The 22,787-nt window shown below is 35.2% G+C and overlaps 1 long non-coding RNA gene across 4 annotated transcripts in view; it reads left to right on the forward strand.

Annotated features, from left to right (window-relative positions):
* LOC131813864 (uncharacterized) overlaps positions 1 to 22,787 on the forward strand; it is a 105,645-nt gene that overhangs the window by 81,053 nt on the left and 1,805 nt on the right. The window contains exons 6-7 of one of the 4 annotated variants that reach the window (XR_009347013.1): positions 861 to 970; positions 21,241 to 21,748. This is a non-coding gene — a long non-coding RNA (uncharacterized LOC131813864). Of the gene's footprint in view, positions 1 to 860; positions 971 to 21,240; positions 21,749 to 22,525; positions 22,689 to 22,787 lie in introns of those variants that run through there. The other 3 variants (XR_009347015.1, XR_009347014.1, XR_009347017.1) reach the window with 3 other exon arrangements.

Genomic DNA, 22,787 nt, shown 5'->3' on the forward strand with positions numbered 1-22,787 from the left:
TACAACACCAGAGTCCAATCCAGGAAAAAAAGAAAAACAAAAGATAAATTGTACTGCCTTGAAATTAAAACCTTTGTACTTCAAAAGATACTATTAAAAAAAATGAAGGCCCAAGCATCTGATTGTGTGTAAATATTTGAAGATTGTATATTTGTTGGAGAACTTATGTTAATATATATGGAACTCTTACAACTCTGTAATAAAAAATATCTCTATGAAACATTTGACAGAACATCTATACAGGTATATCACTAAGGAAAATTTTTCAAATGGCCAATATGCATATGAGAACATGCTTAATATCATTAGTCATAAGGAAAATGCACGTTAAAATCACAGTGATAGTCTACTCCCCACCTGCTATGGCTACAATCACAGATGAGCAAAAGCAAATGTTGGGAACAATGGGAAGAAAGGGAAACACTCTTACATTGTGTGGGAATGTAAAATGGTACCAAACTTTGAAAAGTAGTTTGTCAGCTTCTTGAACAGCTAACCATGAATTTAACATATGGTTCAGCAATTCTGCTCTGCTTCTTAAATTAAAAAAAAAAAATTTTTTTTGTAACAATATGCACAAATGTTATAATTGTCTTCCACACAGAAGAGCTGACCTTCTCACCTTCTTTCCTCCAATTATAATTATTCAGAATGGATTTCTGCTTCCTGTTGCTGTGACAACTCTGAAGAAACTATTGCCGCCTTTATTCATTGATTTTTCCGATTCTAGATAAGAGTTAAGCCCTTTTTAACTTACCATCTTCCCTGTATCTCCATATTCAATTTGCCATCCATGCCATTACTTGTTACCTTATTTTTGTTCTTTCATTTCCTTTATCTGCCTTCTGACCCACCACTAGAGAAATATTCATACTTCAGTCCCTTCTTTCACGTCTCCTTCGGTTTTGTGACTGGCAGCTACACCATGACTTTTACATTATCAAGGAGCAGCATGTGGATACTCTCACTGGTAATTCTATTTATGTTTTATTTTTTGTCATCCCTTGGTTCTAAAAACTGTAAATCTTGAAACAGAATTTGAGACTATGTCATTTATTTTATCGCTTTATTTATTTATTTATTTATTTCTGTAAAATCAAATGTTGTATGATTACATTTCCTCCTCTGCTTTAACTGGATATTAAAATCAATGTATCTGTGCCTCTCAGTGAAAATTGTCCATATCATCAAAGTCACATGGTTTTATTTGACCCTCAGCTGCTCAAATTGTGTCCTAAAATAATTTACTTCATATTTGAAATCTATATTTCTTGTAGATAATTTTTTTTTTACTTTTCCTTTGGGATTTTTTTCTCTTTCCCCCTTACTAATTGAAGAATAGTGAATTTACACATTATTCATAACTATTCAGGCTTCTAATAATACCAATCAGTGCTGCTCCCAAGGAATATTTCTTCTAGAATTCCTTGGACTACTACTCCAAAATAGTACACTTGTTCCACAGGCTTCTGTTAGCTAAGCCATTCTGAGATGTTCTTTGGGTTTAGAGTCTCTGTATCCTGAGCCCCAGGACTTCCTCATTCTGAGACTTCTCCATTTATTGCAGGTTTTTCTCAAGCAACTTTCATGGCAAACTGCATGGGAGAAAAAAGATCTTAGTAATTGAATATTTGAAAGTGTATTTATTTTCTTTCACTGATGAAAAGTATTTTGAATATGCAATTCTAGGTTCTAAAAATGTCCCTTGAGGTATCTGAAGCACTTGTCTGACATTTTTTAGAGTTTCATGATGCTAATTAGAAGGTGCATGCCATCTGTTCATAGTCTCTTTGTAGGTAATCTCTTTTCTTTCTTCCTCCATGGTTTTATGATTATATCTTATTCTTAGAGCACAGAAATCTTATAAACATTTGTCTAGAAGGAGTTTTTTTAAATCATTAATTTCTTAAGCTTAATTTCTTAAGCTCAGGTAAACTTCCTTCTTAGATTTTTTTTTATTGTTTTCTTTACTTCATCCCAAAAAACATCCACCCAATAATTCTTGTCCTGTTTATAGAATTTCTGTTAGAATAATACTGGAATTTCAGGAGTAATTTAGCATTTCTTATATTTCTTGCTGCTATCTCTCCTAAACTCCAGCTCTGACTCATTACCCTATTTTCAGTTGATTACCTAGCATGGTATTTCATTGAGTACAGTGAAGCAATCAGAAAACAAACAAACAGACAAACAAAAAAACCCCCACAAACTGCCATATCCAGTTCTACCCATTTAATTAGCATACATTATTGGCTTTTCTTCTATAATGATTAAGTCTCTGTACGCCTATAAAAGGTCATGACCTTGTGCATTATATCCCCCATCTTCTCCTCAAACACTATAGTGGTTTTCATTGCTTCCTGCCTTGATTTCCTTCCAAGGCTGGAAATCTTGATGGCTGACTTGGCCACATTAGTATCTCTGTCCAGAGCTTACTTTCTGCTGAAGACAGCTTCTTATACAAAGCTGTGCCCCCTTTCCAGGGCAGCAAGTTTCCAGTGACTAGCCAATAAAAGGGGCAAAGTCTCGCTCCTTCACTCAGATTTAGCACAGATTCAAAGGTCCTTTTTAGATTGGTCTTGCCCAGCCCTGCATCTTTTGCTCTCTTATATAAAGACAGGGCTGTCTATGTAATTTTCAGAGTTCAGTACAATTTAAAATTATATAGCCCTTTGTTCAAAAATGATTAATAATTCTGGAACGGTGTCAGCAGAACATAAAACTAAGAGTGGGGTCCTTTTGAATATGAGGCTCTGTAAAGTCGCATATAGGTAACCTTCATGTGAAGCCTACCCTGCCCACAAACCTTAATCTTAAGTGAACTTTAATAAATAATTTTTAAAAAAGGATAAAAATACATGTTTCAGGGGCACCTGGGTGGCTCAGTGGGTTAGGCCGCTGCCTTCGGCTCAGGTCATGATCTCAGGGTTCTGGGATCAAGTCCCACATTGGGCTCTCTGCTCAGCGGGGAGCCTGCTTCCCTCTCTCTCTCTCTCTGCCTGCCTCTCTGCCTACTTGTGATCTCTCTCCATCAAATAAATAAATAAAATATTTAAAAAAAAATACATGTTTCAGTGTGTGTTTCTCAGAGACACCAATGTGCAGTAGGTACATATCTTCAATATTTCTCTTCAATCTCTCCGCCTATTAAAACTGTCCTTTCCTATTTACTGTATTTTTTTAGGGAGGGAGAGAGGAAGAAATAGTGGGAGGGGGAGCTGAAGGAGTGGAGAGAGAGAATCTTAAGCAAACTCCACACCCAGTGCAGAGCCCAATGGAGGACTCAATTTCACAACCCTGAGATCATGACCTGAGCCGAAATTAAGAATTGGATACTTAACCAACGGAGCCACCCAAATGCCCCTACTGCATTATTTTATGAACAAAGAAACAAGCTGCCCTTTTTATCAAACTAAAAACAAAGACGACTCATCAAAGTTGTTGTTATACTTATGTGTATAATTTTCTTATACTTCATAATTATTTCAATTACTTTTTTTTCCTCCACCATTAACCAAATGGCTTTTCTCAATGTCACTGATGCTGTGAAAGGTAATCCAGTGTCAACCCTCAGTTTCCATTTTCTTCAACTTAGCAATAACATATGACACATTTGATCAATTTCTTCTCCTGGGAAGACTATTTTTTTTTGTTTCCAGGACCATATTCAAGCTATTTTCTCCTTTGTTGTACACTTGTTTTTGGTCTCTTTTCATAAATAAACTTTTCTACTTTATAATGTTCTCCACTACTAAATGTTTGAGTAACTCAGGGCTAAGTCTTGTCTTTTTTTTTTAATATTTATATCATTCCTTTTGTAAACACCCAATTCCATGATTGAAATAACTTTCATAATTTAAAAAAGAGTCCGTAATTTAAACCTCCAGCAGGAACTTTCCTTTTAATTCTTGTTACTACTATGCATTAGCCATAAATTTTGCTAGTTTCCTGAATAAGGTAGCCATAACATCTACAAGTAATGACATTTTAAAAAAATTTTTTATTTATTTGACAGAGAGAGAGAAATCACAAGTAGGCAGAGAGGCAGGCAGGGGGGGGGGGGAGGAAGCAGGCTCCCTGCGGAGCAGAGAGCCCGACGCGGGACTCGATCCCAGCACCCCGGGATCATGACCTGAGCCGAAGGCAGAGGCTTTAACCCACTGAGCCACCCAGGCACCCTGACATTTTTTTTTCTTTCCTTTTGATACTTTCAGCTATCTTTTCCCTCACAACATTGGCCAAAACCACAAATGATATGTTAAATGTTTGTAATACCTGGTATCTTTCTTTTGTTTCTGATTTTGAAGAGAATGCTTCCAAATTTTCTCCATTAAGTATAATGAACTAGTTTCTGTTTAGTATAGAATAGTAATAGCATAAAGAACAAAAATGAATGAAATTAAAGTGAGTTATTAGGAAAATATGTATCAGACATCATATATAAAATTAAGATATAAGAAGGAGATCTTTGGTCACAATGTATTGTCAGGAATTGACTGTAGAACTGATAGAGCATATAAACTAATAGAAATTTCTAATGAAACAATTGCATGTAGTAAGAGAGCAGGGGAGAGACAAAGATAACTTCAAGGTTCATTGCCTTAAGAACTGTAAGGTTAGAATAGTCATTTACTAATATAAGGACTGTAGGTTGACCATGTTTGCAGTGGGAATGTTAGGGAGCATAGTGTTAAACTTAGCATTTTTGAGATGTTTAGTATTTAGCATTGTGGAAATGATGAGTAAGACATGGGACACATGATTCTAACATCTGTCCCATCTGTTTCTTAGACTGGTTTGAAACACCTGCAGAATGAAGGGTTAGAAATAGAAACTGAAAGAAGTATTTCTCAAGAAGGAGTTCAACCTTAGAAAAGAGGAGAAAGGAAGAAAAATTAACCCAATTGAAAAGCAAAACAAAGCTCTAGGGAAAAAATATGTGGTATTGGCATAAGAAGAGATAAATAACTCAGTAGAGTAAAATAGAATGTTTAGGGACAGACAGCATATTAAGAGACGCACAAACTCATTAGTAATTAATGACAGGCAAATGGTCACTGTACACCTGTTAAATTGTTAATAATTAGAAATCTAGACAATGTTAGGTGTTAGGAGGAGTGTAGCAGAGGTACAAAACCTTTACACATGGATGCTGAGCATATAACCTGCTATAGGCATGCTACAGAGTAATTTGATACAATTCAGTCAAATGAAGTATATACACATCTTTGAATTTTTCCAGGGAGAGTCTCACACATCTCTAAGAGACCTGAACAAGGGTGTGAGGAGTAGTAGTCAAGCTGGGTGTCCATCCGTGGGGTGTCCATCCGTAATACCACATAGGCAGTATTCACAAGCTCAGCCCCCATTTGACCAAAGCCTTAGCAGACTGTCCCTAGGTCTTCCCCAGAATATACAGAAGTAGGCAGTTGTGGGCAATTGCCACAAGGCCCTTGTGTGTGCCAGAGAGATACCTTATTTTGCAGAAGGTACAATTTCTTATGCATCACCCTGGTTCTAGCAATGCATAGAGTATGCCCCCTTGCCACTGCCCCTGTGGTGCATCTGCAGACTACAAAATCACCTAACTATGGTCACGAATTTGATTCTTCATGACTCAGTGCTTATCATCTAACATCTGGCCTCTACTTCAGTGACACCTATGGGCCACAAGTAACTGACACCATGTTGATCTTGCTTACGCTGTGTGTGCATTTGGGCTTATTGTGTCCTTTCCTTGCTGGGCAAATCTACGTCACACTTGTAGGCCCTCCAAAGGACTGTAGTAGTCACTTAGGAACTGTTGAATTTCTTGATAGTTGGTGAATGGGTGAGAAATGGCAGATACATATAAAAAAACTCATGCAAAGCAGTTAGAAGCAATTTGTTAGATATTTGCAGAAAGCATGATAGATTTTGGAATGTAGATTCTCAGTAAAAATAAGCAAAAAATAAAATGAAGTCAAAGCAGAATAATATTTCCTTGAATGAATATATATGCACAAATGGGAATAAAAAACAGGGATATGAAGAAGTAATGAAATAAGAGAGGAGTCCAGCAGGGATTCTGATAATAGTGTGGATAGCTTTGGAATTTGATTAACTCTATCCTCTGTATCTAAAATTTACAGAGCCAAAACAAAGTACCAACAATGACAGTAACAAAAATTGAACAATTGCTGTCCCTAAGATCAGGGCCTAGAGCTTGAAATAAATACAGTTACTAGACAGAAAGTCTTTGCAGTGTTTCCTTTAGGGAAAATAAAATCAATTTCTAGTGTTATACTCAGTTGGCAAGCATTTATCCACAACCCCAAACATCAAAGTTGTTTGTAATGAGATATTTTAGTTTATAGGTTGAGTTACCCTGTAGGTTAATAGACAGGTTAGCTGACTACTGGGATCTCTGGTGACCAATTATTCTTTGGAGAGAAGATTTCTTCTATTTTTAAACCTTGAAATACAGTATATATGTTATTCTCATCTTCCTTTACCACTGGGTTATTTACCTACATGAGAACCTACATGGAGGAATTCTAATGAGACTAACCCTTCTAAGAAAGCTGTTCTTTTTTTTTTTCTTTTTTTTTTTTTTTTTTGGACTTAATTATTTTTTATTTTTTATTTTTTTTTATTTTTTTTTAATTTTTTGTTTTTTATAAACATATATTTTTATCCCCAGGGGTACAGGTCTGTGAATCACCAGGTTTACACACTTCACAGCACTCACCAAATCACATACCCTCCCCAATGTCCATAATCCCACCCCCTTCTCCCAAACCCCCTCCCCCCGGCAACCCTCAGTTTGTTTTGTGAGATTAAGAGTCACTTATGGTTTGTCTCCCTCCCAATCCCATCTTGTTTCATTTATTCTTCTTCTACCCACTTAAGCCTCCATGTTGTATCACCACTTCCTCATATCAGGGAGATCATATGATAGTTGTCTTTCTCTGCTTGACTTATTTCGCTAAGCATGATACGCTCTAGTTCCATCCATGTTGTTGCAAATGGCAAGATTTCATTTTTTTTGATGGCTGCATAGTATTCCATTGTGTATATATACCACATCTTCTGGATCCATTCATCTGTTGATGGACATCTAGGTTCTTTCCATAGTTTGGCTATTGTGGACATTGCTGCTATAAACATTCGGGTGCATGTGCCCCTTTGGATCACTACATTTGTATCTTTAGGGTAAATACCCAATAGTGCAATTGCTGGGTCATAGGGCAGTTCTATTTTCAACATTTTGAGGAACCTCCATGCTGTTTTCCAGAGTGGCTGCACCAGCTTGCATTCCCACCAACAGTGTAGGAGGGTTCCCCTTTCTCCGCATCCTCGCCAGCATCTGTCATTTCCTGACTTGTTGATTTTAGCCATTCTGACTGGTGTGAGGTGATATCTCATTGTGGTTTTGATTTGTATTTCCCTGATGCCGAGTGATATGGAGCACTTTTTCATGTGTCTGTTCGCCATCTGGATGTCTTCTTTGCAGAAATGTCTGGGGCTGCAAGGTTGGTTCAACATCCGCAAATCAGTCAATGTGATACAACACATCAATAAAAGAAAGAACAAGAACCATATGATACTCTCAATAGATGCTGAAAAAGCATTTGACAAAGTACAACATCCCTTCCTGATCAAAACTCTTCAAAGTGTAGGGATAGAGGGCACATACCTCAATATCATCAAAGCCATCTATGAAAAACCCACTGCAAATATCATTCTCAATGGAGAAAAACTGAAAGCTTTTCCGCTAAGGTCAGGAACACGGCAGGGATGTCCATTATCACCACTGCTATTCAACATCGTACTAGAGGTCCTCGCCTCAGCAATCAGACAACAAAAGGAAATTAAAGGCATCCAAATCGGCAAAGAAGAAGTCAAATTATCACTCTTTGCAGATGATATGATACTATATGTGGAAAACCCAAAAGACTCCACTCCAAAACTGCTAGAACTTATACAGGAATTCAGTAAAGTGTCAGGATATAAAATCAATGCACAGAAATCAGTTGCATTTCTCTACACCAACAGCAAGACAGAAGAAAGAGAAATTAAGGAGTCAATCCCATTTACAATTGCATCCAAAACCATAAGATACCTAGGAATAAACCTAACCAAAGAGACACAGAATCTATACTCAGAAAACTATAAAGTACTCATGAAAGAAATTGACGAAGACACCAAGAAATGGAAAAATGTTCCATGCTCCTGGATTGGAAGAATAAATATTGTGAAAATGTCTATGCTACCTAAAGCAATCTACACATTTAATGCAATTCCTATCAAAGTACCATCCATCTTTTTCAAAGAAATGGAACAAATAATGCTAAAATTTATATGGAACCAGAAAAGACCTCGAATAGCCAAAGGGATATTGAAAAAGAAAGCCAACGTTGGTGGCATCACAATTCCGGACTTCAGGCTCTATTACAAAGCTGTCATCATCAAGACAGCATGGTACTGGCACAAAAACAGACACATAGATCAATGGAACAGAATAGAGAGCCCAGAAATAGACCCTCAAATCTATGGTCAACTAATCTTCGACAAAGCAGGAAAGAATGTCCAATGGAAAAAAGACAGCCTTTTCAGTAAATGGTGCTGGGAAAATTGGACAGCCACATGCAGAAAAATGAAATTGGACCATTCCCTTACACCACACACAAAAATAGACTCAAAATGGATGAAGGACCTCAATGTACGAAAGGAATCCATCAAAATCCTTGAGGAGGACACGGGCAGCAACCTCTTTGACCTCTGCCGCAGCAACATCTTCCTAGGAACAACGCCAAAGGCAAGGGAAGCAAGGGCAAAAATGAACTACTGGGATTTCATCAAGATCAAAAGCTTTTGCACAGCAAAGGAAACAGTTAACAAAATCAAAAGACAACTGACAGAATGGGAGAAGATATTTGCCAACGACATATCAGATAAAGGACTAGTGTCCAGAATCTATAAAGAACTTAGCAAACTCAACACCCAAAGAACAAATAATCCAATCAAGAAATGGGCAGAGGACATGAAGAAAGCTGTTCTTGCTTAAGTTCAGTGTGAATTTCTGTCTTGGAAATGTTCTGTCTTGAAATTTCTGTCTATATTAGTTGGAATTTAACTGCTACAGGACATCAAAAACCCAAATTTAATCCGTTTAAGAATTTATGATAGTATAACTGGTAGGATTAGAAAAGATTTAATTTATTCATGTAGGGGAAGATGGACCTAAAAGATTTTAAGAAACTTAAGCAATGAAAGTACTTATCTTTGTGAAAGAATTTACGATTTTTTTTTTTTTTTAAGATGAGGTTTAATTTCTGAGGCTGGCATTCAGAAGTTGTTTCGATTCATTTGAATTCAAGCAAGTAGATTTCAACGCTTAGAATTTTAGTTTCCTCATCTTTGAGAGAGTGATAATAACATAAGAATCACATGGTTGTTCTGAACTTTTAATGAGAAATATATGTTAAAGGTTTTATTCATGAACTGGAAAAAAATTTATAGATTACATATATATATATATATATATATATATATTATATATATATATATATATAATTTGAAGGTACCTTTTACCTGTGTGTATATGTAGTATAGCAATGAAATAAAAATAAGTGCTTTGAAAGAATAGTGCATTTTTCATAAAACCAAATTATGATATAGGTTAAATACAGACAAACATGTAGAGCACTGGACAAGTAGTGTTTTGTCTTGATGCAGAAAATACATTTGGGCAAATAAACAGGAAGTGATTTTCTATTGTGTGGAAATTTCAGTAAGTGCAGAATTTAATTTTGTGTATCTTCCCTTACAAGATTTCAAAGGAGAAAAGATGTGTGGGATAAAGTGGAAAAAGGATATGTGGGATAAAGTGGTATGGCTCCGGGCACCTGGGTGGCTCAGTGGGTTAAGCCTCTGCCTTTGGCTCAGGTCCTGGTCTCAAGGTCCTGGGATCGAGCCCCGCATCAGGCTCTCTGCTCAGCAGGGAGTCTCCTCTCTCCTCTCTCTCTCTGCCTGCCTCTCTACCTACTTGTGACCTTTGTTAAATAAATAAATAAATAAATAATCTTAAAAAAAAGTGGTATGGCTCCTTTCATCACAAATAATCAAGGCTGTTTAATGATATTTGAGCTGGTCTTCTGGATTAAAGACATGCAGTCACTGGAGTTATCTCTAGCAGAAATGACTGCTTGTCTTTAATCCAGGAAACCAGCTCAAGTATCATTTGTATTTTAGAGGACAATTTAGTAACTAGACACTCCTTTTTATTTTTTAATTTTTAAATCTTACTTATTTATTTATTTATTTATTTATTAATTAAACAGCCTTGGCTGTGGGGAGGAGTTCTCTGCTCTCCAGGAAACCTTGTTCTGGTGCTCAGAATGCTCAAGTCTGCACACCTTCAGACATGGCATGGTTGTCTAGAGCATGGCATTCCTGTAAGGATTTGCTGCAGAAGTAAGACTTCTCTAAAGACTTTGTTATATGTTAAACGTTCTGTCAACATTCAGAAGAGGGAATCTGTCTAGGCAGCAGGCTAGCATGAAACAACATGTGAGCATTTATTTGAGAGGAATAAAATTGGAGATTAATTCCCATTCATTATAATATCAAGCTTTCAAGGTATTTTTTTCCTGCACTTTTTAATATATAAGGCATGCCTGAGCATGCGGCAAGTACTTTTATCTGGGAGCACTTCTGCAGCAAACCTCCCTAATGCTCACGGTGCTACACATTCTGTGTCTAGCTGGCCATCCTGAACTCTGCGGATGGCATCACCACTCCACAGCCAAGGTGTCCCTCACAAACTTCTCCAGTTTTGGCAGAAAGATTCTTAACTCCATAGTGCCCTCCCCCACCTCCCCACCACATACCGTTAGTCATTTCATTTGATTGCCAGAGTTTGGCCTTTGGTTCCCCTCGTGATTTTATTTACTCAGATCTCGGTTGTTTGTCTGGCCATTCTTTCCACTTTTATATCCTCTAGTAAAGTCGTGTTAAATGTCATTGGCTAAGAGTTCACTGTAGCCTTTACATAGTAGTAGATTAGAAGAAGTTTTTAGTATAATTGTCATATGGTTCTGAGGGTAGCTATAGGCTTCTCTCACCAAATGCTGGCCAACCCTTGAGTAGAGAGGGGGTAGGATATTCTAGTCCCTGTCTAGGTCAGATTGCATTTTCGCTTTCTTTTCTGGTTCTGGATGCTAGGACAGCACTGTGTATTTCTGGATCCTACAATTGCACAGTTACTTCCTGGTATCAGTAGTTCACTGACCATCATGCATTGTTAGTGTAGACTTAGAGAAATTTCTGCTCCGGTTAGGGAAGAAATGGTATATACAATATTCTGAAAAATGTGAAAGCTCTTCTCTCCTTTCTATATAACAAGTTTCACCCAATTGATTCTTACTTCTTAGATTATCCCTGAGATGACATCATACTTTTTCCAGTCTCTTCCATCTCTTTCTTCCAGCTCCTCTTCTGTCTATCTTCATTGCTAATTGCAAAGATAGATTGTCCTTTGTGCCATCCAAGAGCTTTTTCCCTATCAATCTTATAATGATTGCACTGGACTTAACAGAAGTTGACTCTTCCAGGTGATACACTTCATTTGAGTTAAAGGAGTAAAGTGACAAAGAATCCTGTGGATGAGATATTTGGGGGGACAGTCTCACAATTTATTATCCATAAGAAAGGCCCTGTACAGAGGAACATTGTGTGTGGAGAAGGGAGGGAAGTGATGAAGGAGTAATGTAGAAGCTATGGAAAGGGGGGGCAGAGGAAGTGAGACAGGTTTCCGTGATTGGTGAAGGTGGCTTCCAACAGTAATCAGAGCTTATGTATATATTTATGTGCACAAACGGGGAAGGGACAGGGAGGGCTCTAGAGACACTAGCTTTGCCTTTAGAATTCTCCTTCAATTGTATTTTTTTCAGCTTTCCGGAGAATTTTGACTAACTGCCTATCACGCACTAAACAATGAACACTATACAAAATGAAGTTAGTAAAGTTTGTGGATAAGTATATTCAACAGATACTGTAATTCTGTTTGTTCCCAATTCACTTTTAAAAACTATTCAGAAAATTCTTGAATAACATGTGTTACATGATAAATTATTTCTCAAGAGTGAGACTGTCCACATTATGTGTTTATTGCCTTTTATTTTTATTGTTGTGTTGGATAAGATTCAAATATTCAATTATAAAGATTAAGTTGGAAATGTTAATTTTTAATTTAAAAGTCTATAAGGCAGATATTAATATTGGTATAGCTTCTTGTTTTACTTTGTTCAAGATCTAATCCATTTAGATTAATGATTTTTAAGACATCAGTCAGCATGCATTTATTTTGATGAGCTCTATTATAAAATTTTATTTTTTTTTCAGACAAGATAGTCTTATACATTGTATATTCTAATATTATGTATTAGGAATTTTATTTAGTCGCAAATATTAATTTTAAAATGTATAGTTTTTATTCATGTATATTGTTGATATTAGAACATCAACATTATAATGTAAAAATTATTGAGCAAATCAAAAAGCAAAAGCAAAAAATATAGAAATTCATCTTTTATTATTGAATTTACTAAAATCATCCAAATATGATCTTACTTTTTTAAAACATTTTTCTCTTGGGCTTAATATATTAAATTTACTTCTAATTTCTGCAAATTGAAAATTTAACATCTATAGAATAGCTCTTCCCAAGTAAATCTTGGTTCACCCTAAACATCTGGAGATTTTAGATAGTCCCAAACCACAAGTTCTCATGGTTATAGTGAACATGAAGTGTCCAGGGAGCCACTTTCAAATATAGGTAGGCAGTCCTAAACTCCCTTACCCTGCCTCACTCTTCTTTCCTGTGGAGACCACAAAAAAAGGTGCTTGCTTACAGCTTCATTCTCTCTGCATCATGACTGATCACATGCTTTTCTGAGGGGCACTGCATGGCATACTGTACTCTTCCTGAGAAACTGTGAGTATAATGAAACTATAATACTCTTCATTTTCTTCATCTTGATCTGCATCTGGCCTTACTATCTCTCGCTCAAAATATATGGTTCAAACATTTAACCACAGGATCCACCTATCATTTGGAAAGGCATTTAAATGGTCACACATAAAATAGAATTAAAATTAAATGAATGATATATGGAATTATAGTACTTTTCTGAAAAGATAATGAAAATTGCTTGCCCTTTCTTTGGAGTAAATTAGGGGACTCTAATAAAAAACAAGTGGAGTTCAAAATGATTTTTATACTGGCAGTGACCTCTGTGTGTACTACTTCCTGTGGAGCATATGAGGCATAGTAAATGGAAAGAAAAATTGTAATAATTACGAGATTTATTTCTTCACAATTTAAACAATGAGAACAAATTATACTTGCTAAATTCCAGGAAAGAACAAATTAAAAGGAAAGAGTGTACTGAGAAAAGCCACAAGGGCATTTTAGGTGCAGTGCCATTACTTTAATCAAATTGACACTGTATGCTCAGTCTGTCTCTACTGGTAATATATAACTGTGCTGATCCTTGTATTATAATAAATTTATTGGTGTTAAGAAATTAATGAAAATAAAAAATAATTAAAATGCTAAAGCTACCTCTATTATTATAACTCAGGTTGGAAAACTGTGAAAGCCTACCATATTAAATTGAATAGTGACACACAATAGGATATTGTCCAGGACAATTTTTAAGGAACAAGATGAGGTCTGCTGGCATGAATATCCTATAATTTCTAATTAATTGACAACTTTTCATAAGAGTTTAAAAAGAATGTCAGTGCACAAATCGCACAAGCTTCTCCTTGTGTCTCAAAATGTTGAGCTACAAGGCAGTAGTAAGCATTAAGGACTGTAGTGTACTACAGAGTAGTACACTAGAGTAGTGTACTACTCTAAAGAAGTAGTAGTTTAGAGTAGTGTACTACTCTAAAGAACCACTTCACATCTTGATGAAGACATCATTAGGTATTAAAGTTAAGAAGATCTTGATGACATCTCATTCCTACTTTTTAAAACCATTTTGTTTTTCTTTTATCTTTTTTCTATTATAATGCATTTATTTTTAATATACATTACATTTCTGTCTACATATGATGATATTTTACATAGGAAACTAATTCTCGGTGCTCTCTTATTTTCATTTTTTCCTTTATTTTTAAGTTATGATTAATATACTCTAAAGTTTATAATTTTTGGCATATATCTCTGCAAGATTTAACAAGATTTGTTGTAGAATCACTACTGTAATCAAGATATAGAAAAGTTCAATCAGTACCAAAAATTCTTCTTTGGCTCTTTGTTGTTAATTTCTTCTGCTTACTCTTAAACCTAGAAATTACTTACCTACTTTCAGTACTTCTTTTTGACCTCATACAGAATGTCATGTAATCAGAATCATACAGCCTGTAGCTGGCTTCTCTCTCTTCTTCTCCCTGTGCTTATGCTCTATCTCTTTCTCTATCAAATAAATAAATAAAATCTTTTTAAAAATCAGTCAAAAAATTCACAAAATAAAAGGATGTAAAATATGATACCATATATCTAAAATGTGGGGGGTGGGGTGAGATAGGTGTAAAGAATGGGTTCAAACTTAAATGATCATCAACTTAACATAGACTGCTATATGCAGAAGATGTTATATACAAACCTAATGGTAACCACAAATCAAAAGCCAGTAATGGATATACAAAAAATAGAGAAAGTAATGCAACTATGTCACCCAAAAAAGCCAAGAGAGCAGGAGACAAGAGACAAGAGAGCAGGAGAAAAAAGGAACAGAAAAGAACTACAAAAGAGCTACAAAACAACTATAAAACAAGTAACAGAATGGCAATAAATGCATACCTATCAATAATTACTTTGAATGCAAATGGACTAAATGCTCTTTTCAAAAGACATAGGGTGATGGAATGGATAAAACAAAACAGAACAAAAACAAAAACAAAAACAAAACCCAAGACACATCTATATGCTGCTTACAAGAGATTCAGTTAAAAAATGGATTAATGACCTAAATTTGAGACCCAAAACCATAAAAATCCTAGGAGAGAGCACAGATAGTAATTTCTCTGACATTGGCCATAGCGATACTTTTTCTGGATAGGTCCCCTGAGGCAAGGGTAACAAAATAAAAAATAAGCTATTGAGAGTACATCAAAATAAAAATCTTCTGCACAAAGAAGAAAACAGCCAAGAAAAGTGAAAGAAAACCTACTGAATGGGAGAAGATCTTTGCAAATGATATACCTGACATATCTGATAAAAGGTTAGTATGCAAAATACATAAATAACTTATAAGACTCAATGCCAAAAATGCAATAATTCAGTTAAAAATGAGCAGAAGGCATGCATAAACATTTCTCCAAGGGGACATAGATATGGCCAACTGACACATGAAAATACGCTCAGCATCACTCATCATCAGGGAAATGCAAATCAAGACTACAATGAGATATACCCTCACACCTGTCAGAATGACTAAAATAGAAAACACAAGAAACAACATGTTTTGGCAAGGATGTGGAGAAAAAGGAAGCCTTGTGCACTTTTGGTGGGAATGTAAACTTTTGCAACCACTGTGGGAAACAGAATGGAGGCTCCTCAAAAAATTAAATATATACCATTTAATCCAATAATTCTACTACAGGTATTTTCCCAAAAAAATATGAAAACACTAAATCGAATAGATATCTGTACCCCTATGCTTATTGCAGCATTATTTGCAGTAGCCAAATTATGGACACAGCTCAAGTGTCCACGGATAGATGAATGGGTAAAGAAAAAGTGGGGTATTCAGGCCTTAAAAAGAATGATATCTTGCCACTTATAACATAGATGTATCTAGAGAGTGTAATGCTGTGAAGTCAGTCAGAGAAAGACAAATGCAACAGAGAAAGACAAATGCTGTGAAATTTAAGAAACAAAACAAATGAACAAAGAAAAAAGACAAACCAACAATAGATTATCTTCTGTAGAAAAGAAACTTATGGTTACAAGGGGGGGGGGTTGGGGTGGGAGGAGGATGGGTGAAATAGGTGAAGGGAATTAAGAGTATTCTTATCATGATGAGCACAAAGTATATCTAGAATTGTTGAATCACTATATTGTGCACCTGAAACTAATATAATACTGTATGTTAACTATACTGGAATTAAAAAAGAAAGAAAGAAAGAAAGAAAGAAAAGAAAAGAAAAAAGAAAAAAACCTGTACTGCATTGAATTGCCTTTGAATTTCTGTCAGAAATTAATTGTTCTTACATATATGGGTGTATTTTTGGACCTCCTATTCTGTTCCATTGATTTATATGCCTACTTTGCTGCCAATATCATGTTGTCTTGATTATTATGGATTTGTGGTGTGTCTTTCATTCTTTTCTCAGAATTATTTGACTTAGCTAGTTCTTTTACTTTTTCATATAAATTATTAAACCAACATTCATTTCTGCCAAAATCTTGCAATGATTTTGCTTTGTGTTGCTTAGACCTTATGCCATTTCTGGGAGAATTTGCATTTTTTTTTTGAATTTGCATCTTTATATATTGTATCTCCCCAGTCCTTAAACATGATACATCTTTCTGTCTCTTCAGGTCTTCTTTGTTTTTGTTTTCTGTTTTTGTTTTTGTTTTTTTCTTTTTTCTTATCAAGTGTTTAGTAGTTTTCTGCATGCAGTTCTTACATATATTTTATTGATGAATATCTAATATTTCATGTTTTTTTGGTGCTATTACAAATGGTCTTATTTTTAAAGCTGAATTTCCCATTATCCATTACTAGTATTTAGGAATATAATTGCATGTTTACATTCATATTGTATTGATATTGACCTTGCATCCTACAACTTTGCTAAACTCATTAGTTCTATTAGCTTTTCTGTAGGTACTTAGAAATTCTGTATGTAGACAATCATGTGGTTTCCAAATAGAGTCAGTTTTATTGCTTTCCTTCCAATCTTAATTGTTTATTTCTGTTTCTTGTTGTATTATTGCCTTAGCTCAGTTAGTTTCGTTCATGCACTGATAATCACTTCGCTAAAAAGGACCCCCTGAAGATCTCTGGAGTTCTCATCCTGTGCATGTCTTTCCTCTCTGGTGCCCTGTCCTGTAGGTTGTAGTTGTCTTGGCTTCATCTAACCCTCAACTCAAGGATATCCTGGTTCTGTCTATGACACTGTTCTCTGTTTCCCCCAGGTATTAAGTTTGGCGCTTTCATGTTTCCCATGTCTTAGGGATCACTGCTCTGCTGCCTATTTAATTTATTTTTTGAACTTTTTGGTTATTTAAGGATAGATGGTAAATATGATATCTGTTACTCCATCTTGGGTGGAAGCAGAATTTCCCACTTCTTTTTGTATTCTTGATATTGAATATGACCAAATAAGTTGAAAATGGCAATGATAAAAGTAATTCACCTTCATATTTGTTACATGCCAGAAATGTCAAGGAATTTCTGTAAGAATACATACAGTACTATACTGAAGGAAAAGGATAAAAGCCTAACTCAAAACTTACTTCTGTGAGAAAATAGCATGATGTAGTAATTATGAGAAAAAAAAAGATAAATGAAAGACCTGGTTTTAATTTGGGTTCTCTCAAAAGCAGTATAAGCTTCAGAGCATTTTGAAGGGCTTAGCATTCTTCATTAAATTTTAGAGAAAAATTTGAGGCAGAAGAATTGAGAGACACTGTGTAGGGTACTTGAGCTGGGATATGGGATAGAGTTTCAAAGCTCTTTACTACAGTAATGCTCAAATTTTAGTGATTTGAAGGGTTATGACATAGACATAAAAGGAATTTGCTACAAATCTAAATCTCATCTACAGTTACAAATAATCCAGGGTAGACAAAGGTCAAACAGAAAATAGGCCACTTGTAACTGCTTTTGGCCTTCCAGATTAATTATTACAGCCACTTAACCTTGTGCTTGGGAGATCTAAGGACAAAGGTGAGCAAACCAACAGGAAAACGAGTTTTAGACTTTACCAGTTATTCTTCAATGACATTGAAAGTCAGAGCACTGGGGACTAGACCAAACAGGACCACATTTTCTTCCTGGAATGGAACTGGGGTCAAACACAAACAAGAAACAGAATGCTTTCTTGGTGCACAGCATTTGCCAAACAAAGAAAGAGAAACATCAAATAACCAACAACTGAACAGAAATCAAGTTCTATTTACATCAACAAATGAAAAGAGGCAGTGGTGTTAAAATTAGAAAATTTCAAGGAGTAAGGTTTTTTCTAATAATTCTATATGACTTAGTTATTTTTCATGTGCTGGGTATATATGCATTGTGAATTTGTATTCTAATGAGCAATATAGGCTACATACACACACACTCACAAATAGCTATTTTAACTTAACTATAAAACATAAATTTCAACATGGAAATGTAAAGGGTGTAATATAAAGCAATAATATTAAATTTATGAGTCTCAATTTCTAGACTACATTAGAAAATAAAATTAGGAAGAATATATAATAAGAAATAAAATAGTGAATTCAACATAGTTGACAGAGAAGAATAATTAATAAAAATATATAACATATGAATCTCAAAAGTAAATTTGCTGATTTTAAAAACCCAGGATTGAGAAATTAAAAGGATGATGAAATGTATATACATAGTTCCTGCATTAAAAGCAATGCAAGAAAGATTAACATACATAAGTAGAAGCAGAAAAGTAAAACATTATGTGAACATATAGGGATCTTTTTTATTAATAAGTTAAATTTCAGCTTGTGAAATTGGCAGTCATAACTCATTCTGAACCGAAGAATTTAGCATTAAAGCATGTAAATAACAATTGTCAAAAATAAAGGAGAGATGAAAGAAACAAAACATAATTATAGACATTAGCAACCAGTCTACCTCTGCAACCTGTCAAATAATTAAGAATTATTTATATAATCACAAATACAAAGTACCTATAATCATAAATACATCATAAATACTAAAATACATAGTACATATGATCAAATAATGACAGACAACTATTTTTCTATGCTTTCCATGTGTAAATAAAGTTTTGAGTAGGAAAGAAAATCTATCATTTGGCTGTAGATTATAATTCTCTCATTATCATATTTTATCAGAGGAAATTTAGTCTTCCTTGTATATTCTACATGACAAGATCAACTTTTTTTGGGAAGCATCTTTGACCTTAAATATAGTATTATAGCTGAAAACCCATATATACAGAGTTCAAGACAGTTATTTGCAGCATGGAAACAGCGAAGACAAGTTGTATGATAAGAAGAGTCAGTATTTTGATCCTGAGTCTTCCTAATGTTAAACAAAGGGAAAATATGATTTTTTAAAAAGCTAATATTTAGAAGTTTATGAATGACCAACTACTTCTTATATGTATTATGCATTACACATTTAGTCCTCTCTGCAACTGTAAGAGATAAGTATAATATCATTCCTATTTTACAGATGAAGAAATTGATGCTTGAAAAGATTGATTTCATATGGCCAATTTCATATAGCTAGCAAAGGACAGCAGTAGACTTTAAACCCAGGCTCAGGACCCTTGGTATACACTCATAACGAATCTGCTGACATTAACAATTCTCATTTAAATAATGCAATTTAAGAAAAAAAAAGTCAAAATAAATTTATATAAGTGTCAGTTCCATACATTAGCCAATCCAAATACAGAAAATTATTATTTCTGCTGTATTTTTGGAGGAAGTTATTGATTTTGGCTTTTAATTTTAAGAGGTTTGGTTGATTTTTCAAGGTTGTTTTTCATTAAGTCCATAATAAAATATATTGAGATATATCTGCTTTTGAAATAATGTCTGTGCTTAGTGGCAATTTCCTTTTATTTTGCTATTAACCAAAATAAGATCTCTTGCATCTCATTGCCTCTTCTGAATGTGGCTGATGCTCTGGTTTCCCAAATATCTACTCTTCAATGGGAATGAATCACTAACTATTTGTGACCACACTAACTTATTACTAACATATTATTGCATACCCAATAATTGTGGGTCTGAATTAATACTCCTTTATATCTCTTTGTGGAATAGTTCATGTACTGCAAATTTGTTCTACCTAAGATTCATTGAAGACTCTAAAAAGAAGCAGTATATTTTATTTATTTATTTTTAAAGATTTATTTATTTGAGAGAGAGATACTAAATCTATACTAAATACTAAATCACCTTCTCTCACCTGTGAGAAGGTGAGAGAAGGTGAGAGTAAATTCTCAAGTAGACTCCCCATTGAGTGTGAACACCAATGGGGCTGGATCCCAGGACCCTGAGATCATGATCTGAGCCAAAATAAAGAGTCAGCTGCTCAGCCAACTAAGCCACCTAGGTGCCCCAGAAGAAGCATATTTTTAAAAACCAGACAGGAAATGAATATTTACACTCAACAATATTTTCCAAAGTGGTGTCAATTCTGTCCCTGCCCAGGTTTTTAATCAGAATAAGGCAGACAATTTCAATGAGTGTTAAAGCAATATAAGGTTTGCTGAAGACTAATGGAAACTGGGTGTGACTTTCTTCTTGCAATTTAAGGACTTTTTATCTTTATGAGTAAGATCCCGTGATCATATGGACATCAGTTTCTTTGGTTATTTTATGATTATTTGTGCATCTCAATAAGGAGGAATGGTGTCAACGGTTACAATTTTTGTTGAATTGAGAATCCTTGAAAGATTACTTCATCAAACTTCAGATATTAGATCACAATAATTAGATCATTTTTATGATGTCTTCTCCAAAAAGACACACTGACCCTTTGGAATAATGTAAACAAAACTTTCTTGATCTTCCATAGCTAGACCAAGTCCTTTTCCCATTCACTCTGTACCATGGCCCCACATTTGACCTCTTTCTTGTGGATTTAATGTCACTGATGGACTATTGGTTGTCTTACTTGATTCAAACAACTTTGGCAAAAGTTATATATTGGGAAGAGCTCAGGCTGGTCATCCCAGCAGACAGTCTTAGCTCTGTCAACTAAAATTAATTTCTCTAACAAGTTAATAGGTGATTGCATTTAGATTGGGGTGATTACTTGAAATGTGGTTCATAAATAAAGAATTGCCCCACCTCAGAAAATAATCAGAGAATTCTCATGGTTAATTTTCTGTTATTTAAAATCTTATTTTAGTATCCTATAACATCATAGAACATTTTGTCACATTTGAGTTTTAGAAATATTTCTCCATCCTTAAAGAGTTGTACTCATTTTTTGTGTTGCCTGCTGACAGTTTTCAAGTCCATCACTCTGCTAGCCCTTTGGGCCCCACAGCTGGGAAAACTGCTAAGAAAGCCTGGACACTTCTTTTGGTGCAAGCAAGAAGTTGAAACTATGCAAGCCATGGTCCCATAAGAGGAAATACTCTCTCTGACCCCACCCAAGAATAAAATCCAAATCCAGTCACCTCTTCTCTCTCTCTCTCAAACCATTTCAGATCTACTTGAAGGCCTTTTCTGCCCCCTCCAGAAAGCCTTATTAGTTGAATAAGGAAGCTTACCGTCATCATGTATGTTTGGCATTATCGGTCTTGACATTTGAACCACATTTTCAATGGACTTTCATCCCATCTCTCTATCCCACATCCCTTTCCATCTGGAAGGAAGGACACTTTGGCAAAGAGTCTGCCATCCCACTCTGATAGTTGTCTCAGAGCTATCCCCCGCTGTATGTTTGCTTATACAATAAAAATTGGCTTTTACTAAATGTAATTCACTTCATTAAATAATATCTCCCTAAACTGTTTTTATTTCTCTTACTAGGGCATATACTATGAAATTCCTGGTCATATATTGATAATTGTTTAACTTTTTATTTGTATGTAAATCCATAAACTTGTGTGTAGATTAATAGCCAGAATGAAAGGACTTAGAGCTAGGAGAAATCATTTTCTATGGTTTATTATCCAACACCAGTTGGTACCTGTGCTCCTTATGACAGCCAAAGTCATCCAACAGTAGCTTTCTCTCACTGTATTTACATCTTCAGTTCTTAATCATTCAGTCTGGCTTTTGCTCATGGTACTCCCTGATTTTACCCTCACTGACCCCACTGTGCTGTGGTAATTTCCCCATATGTGAATGTGGTTCCTTTTCTGCTCGACTCAACTCTTCCTCCTTTAGCCCATCCTTGTTGCCCTTGTGACTCCTGATTATTCTATGCCTAGTTTTCTATAACAATGTCCTCAAAACTGGCACTAGAAGCCCTTCTTACTGCTTCTCTAGCTTCCTTTACTTCATCTGCTGAAGAACATACCACCATCTATTGCTACGACCTATTCAATGTTCTGAACCCCACCAGATCTGAGTACTCGGTAGCCTGGGATGATGTACAATTTCTTCAAAGAGATGTTTTTTGAAACTAGGACAGTGACAGTCGATAAATAAACATTGAATTAGTGAAGCATCAAACTTCATGAAACATTAGTCATCAAATTAATTGCTTAAACAAATGGATCTAGAAAGAATGTGATTAATTAATGTTTGATAATTTCACCATTTATCCCTCTTCATCAGCAGAAGTGGCAGTAGAGTTTTCTCCCAGACTGGAAGAGAAATTCTTGAAATTGGTGGCCTGTCAAAGAGAAGATAGTGATTGGCTTCCAGGATCAAGCTGTCCATTATTTTTTCATCATAGGACAAATAACAACCTGTCTGCCAGCTTCTTATCCCTGTCCTAAAAGTAAGCATATTAATTGTGTTCCCAATCCCAATGTAATACAAACATATGTCCAATTCTTTCATTTGTGGGCAAAGCTGACACAAACAGGAAGCCCTTTCC

Source organism: Mustela lutreola, chromosome 13 (assembly GCF_030435805.1).
Source record: "Mustela lutreola isolate mMusLut2 chromosome 13, mMusLut2.pri, whole genome shotgun sequence".
Taxonomy (NCBI): Eukaryota; Metazoa; Chordata; class Mammalia; order Carnivora; family Mustelidae; genus Mustela; species Mustela lutreola.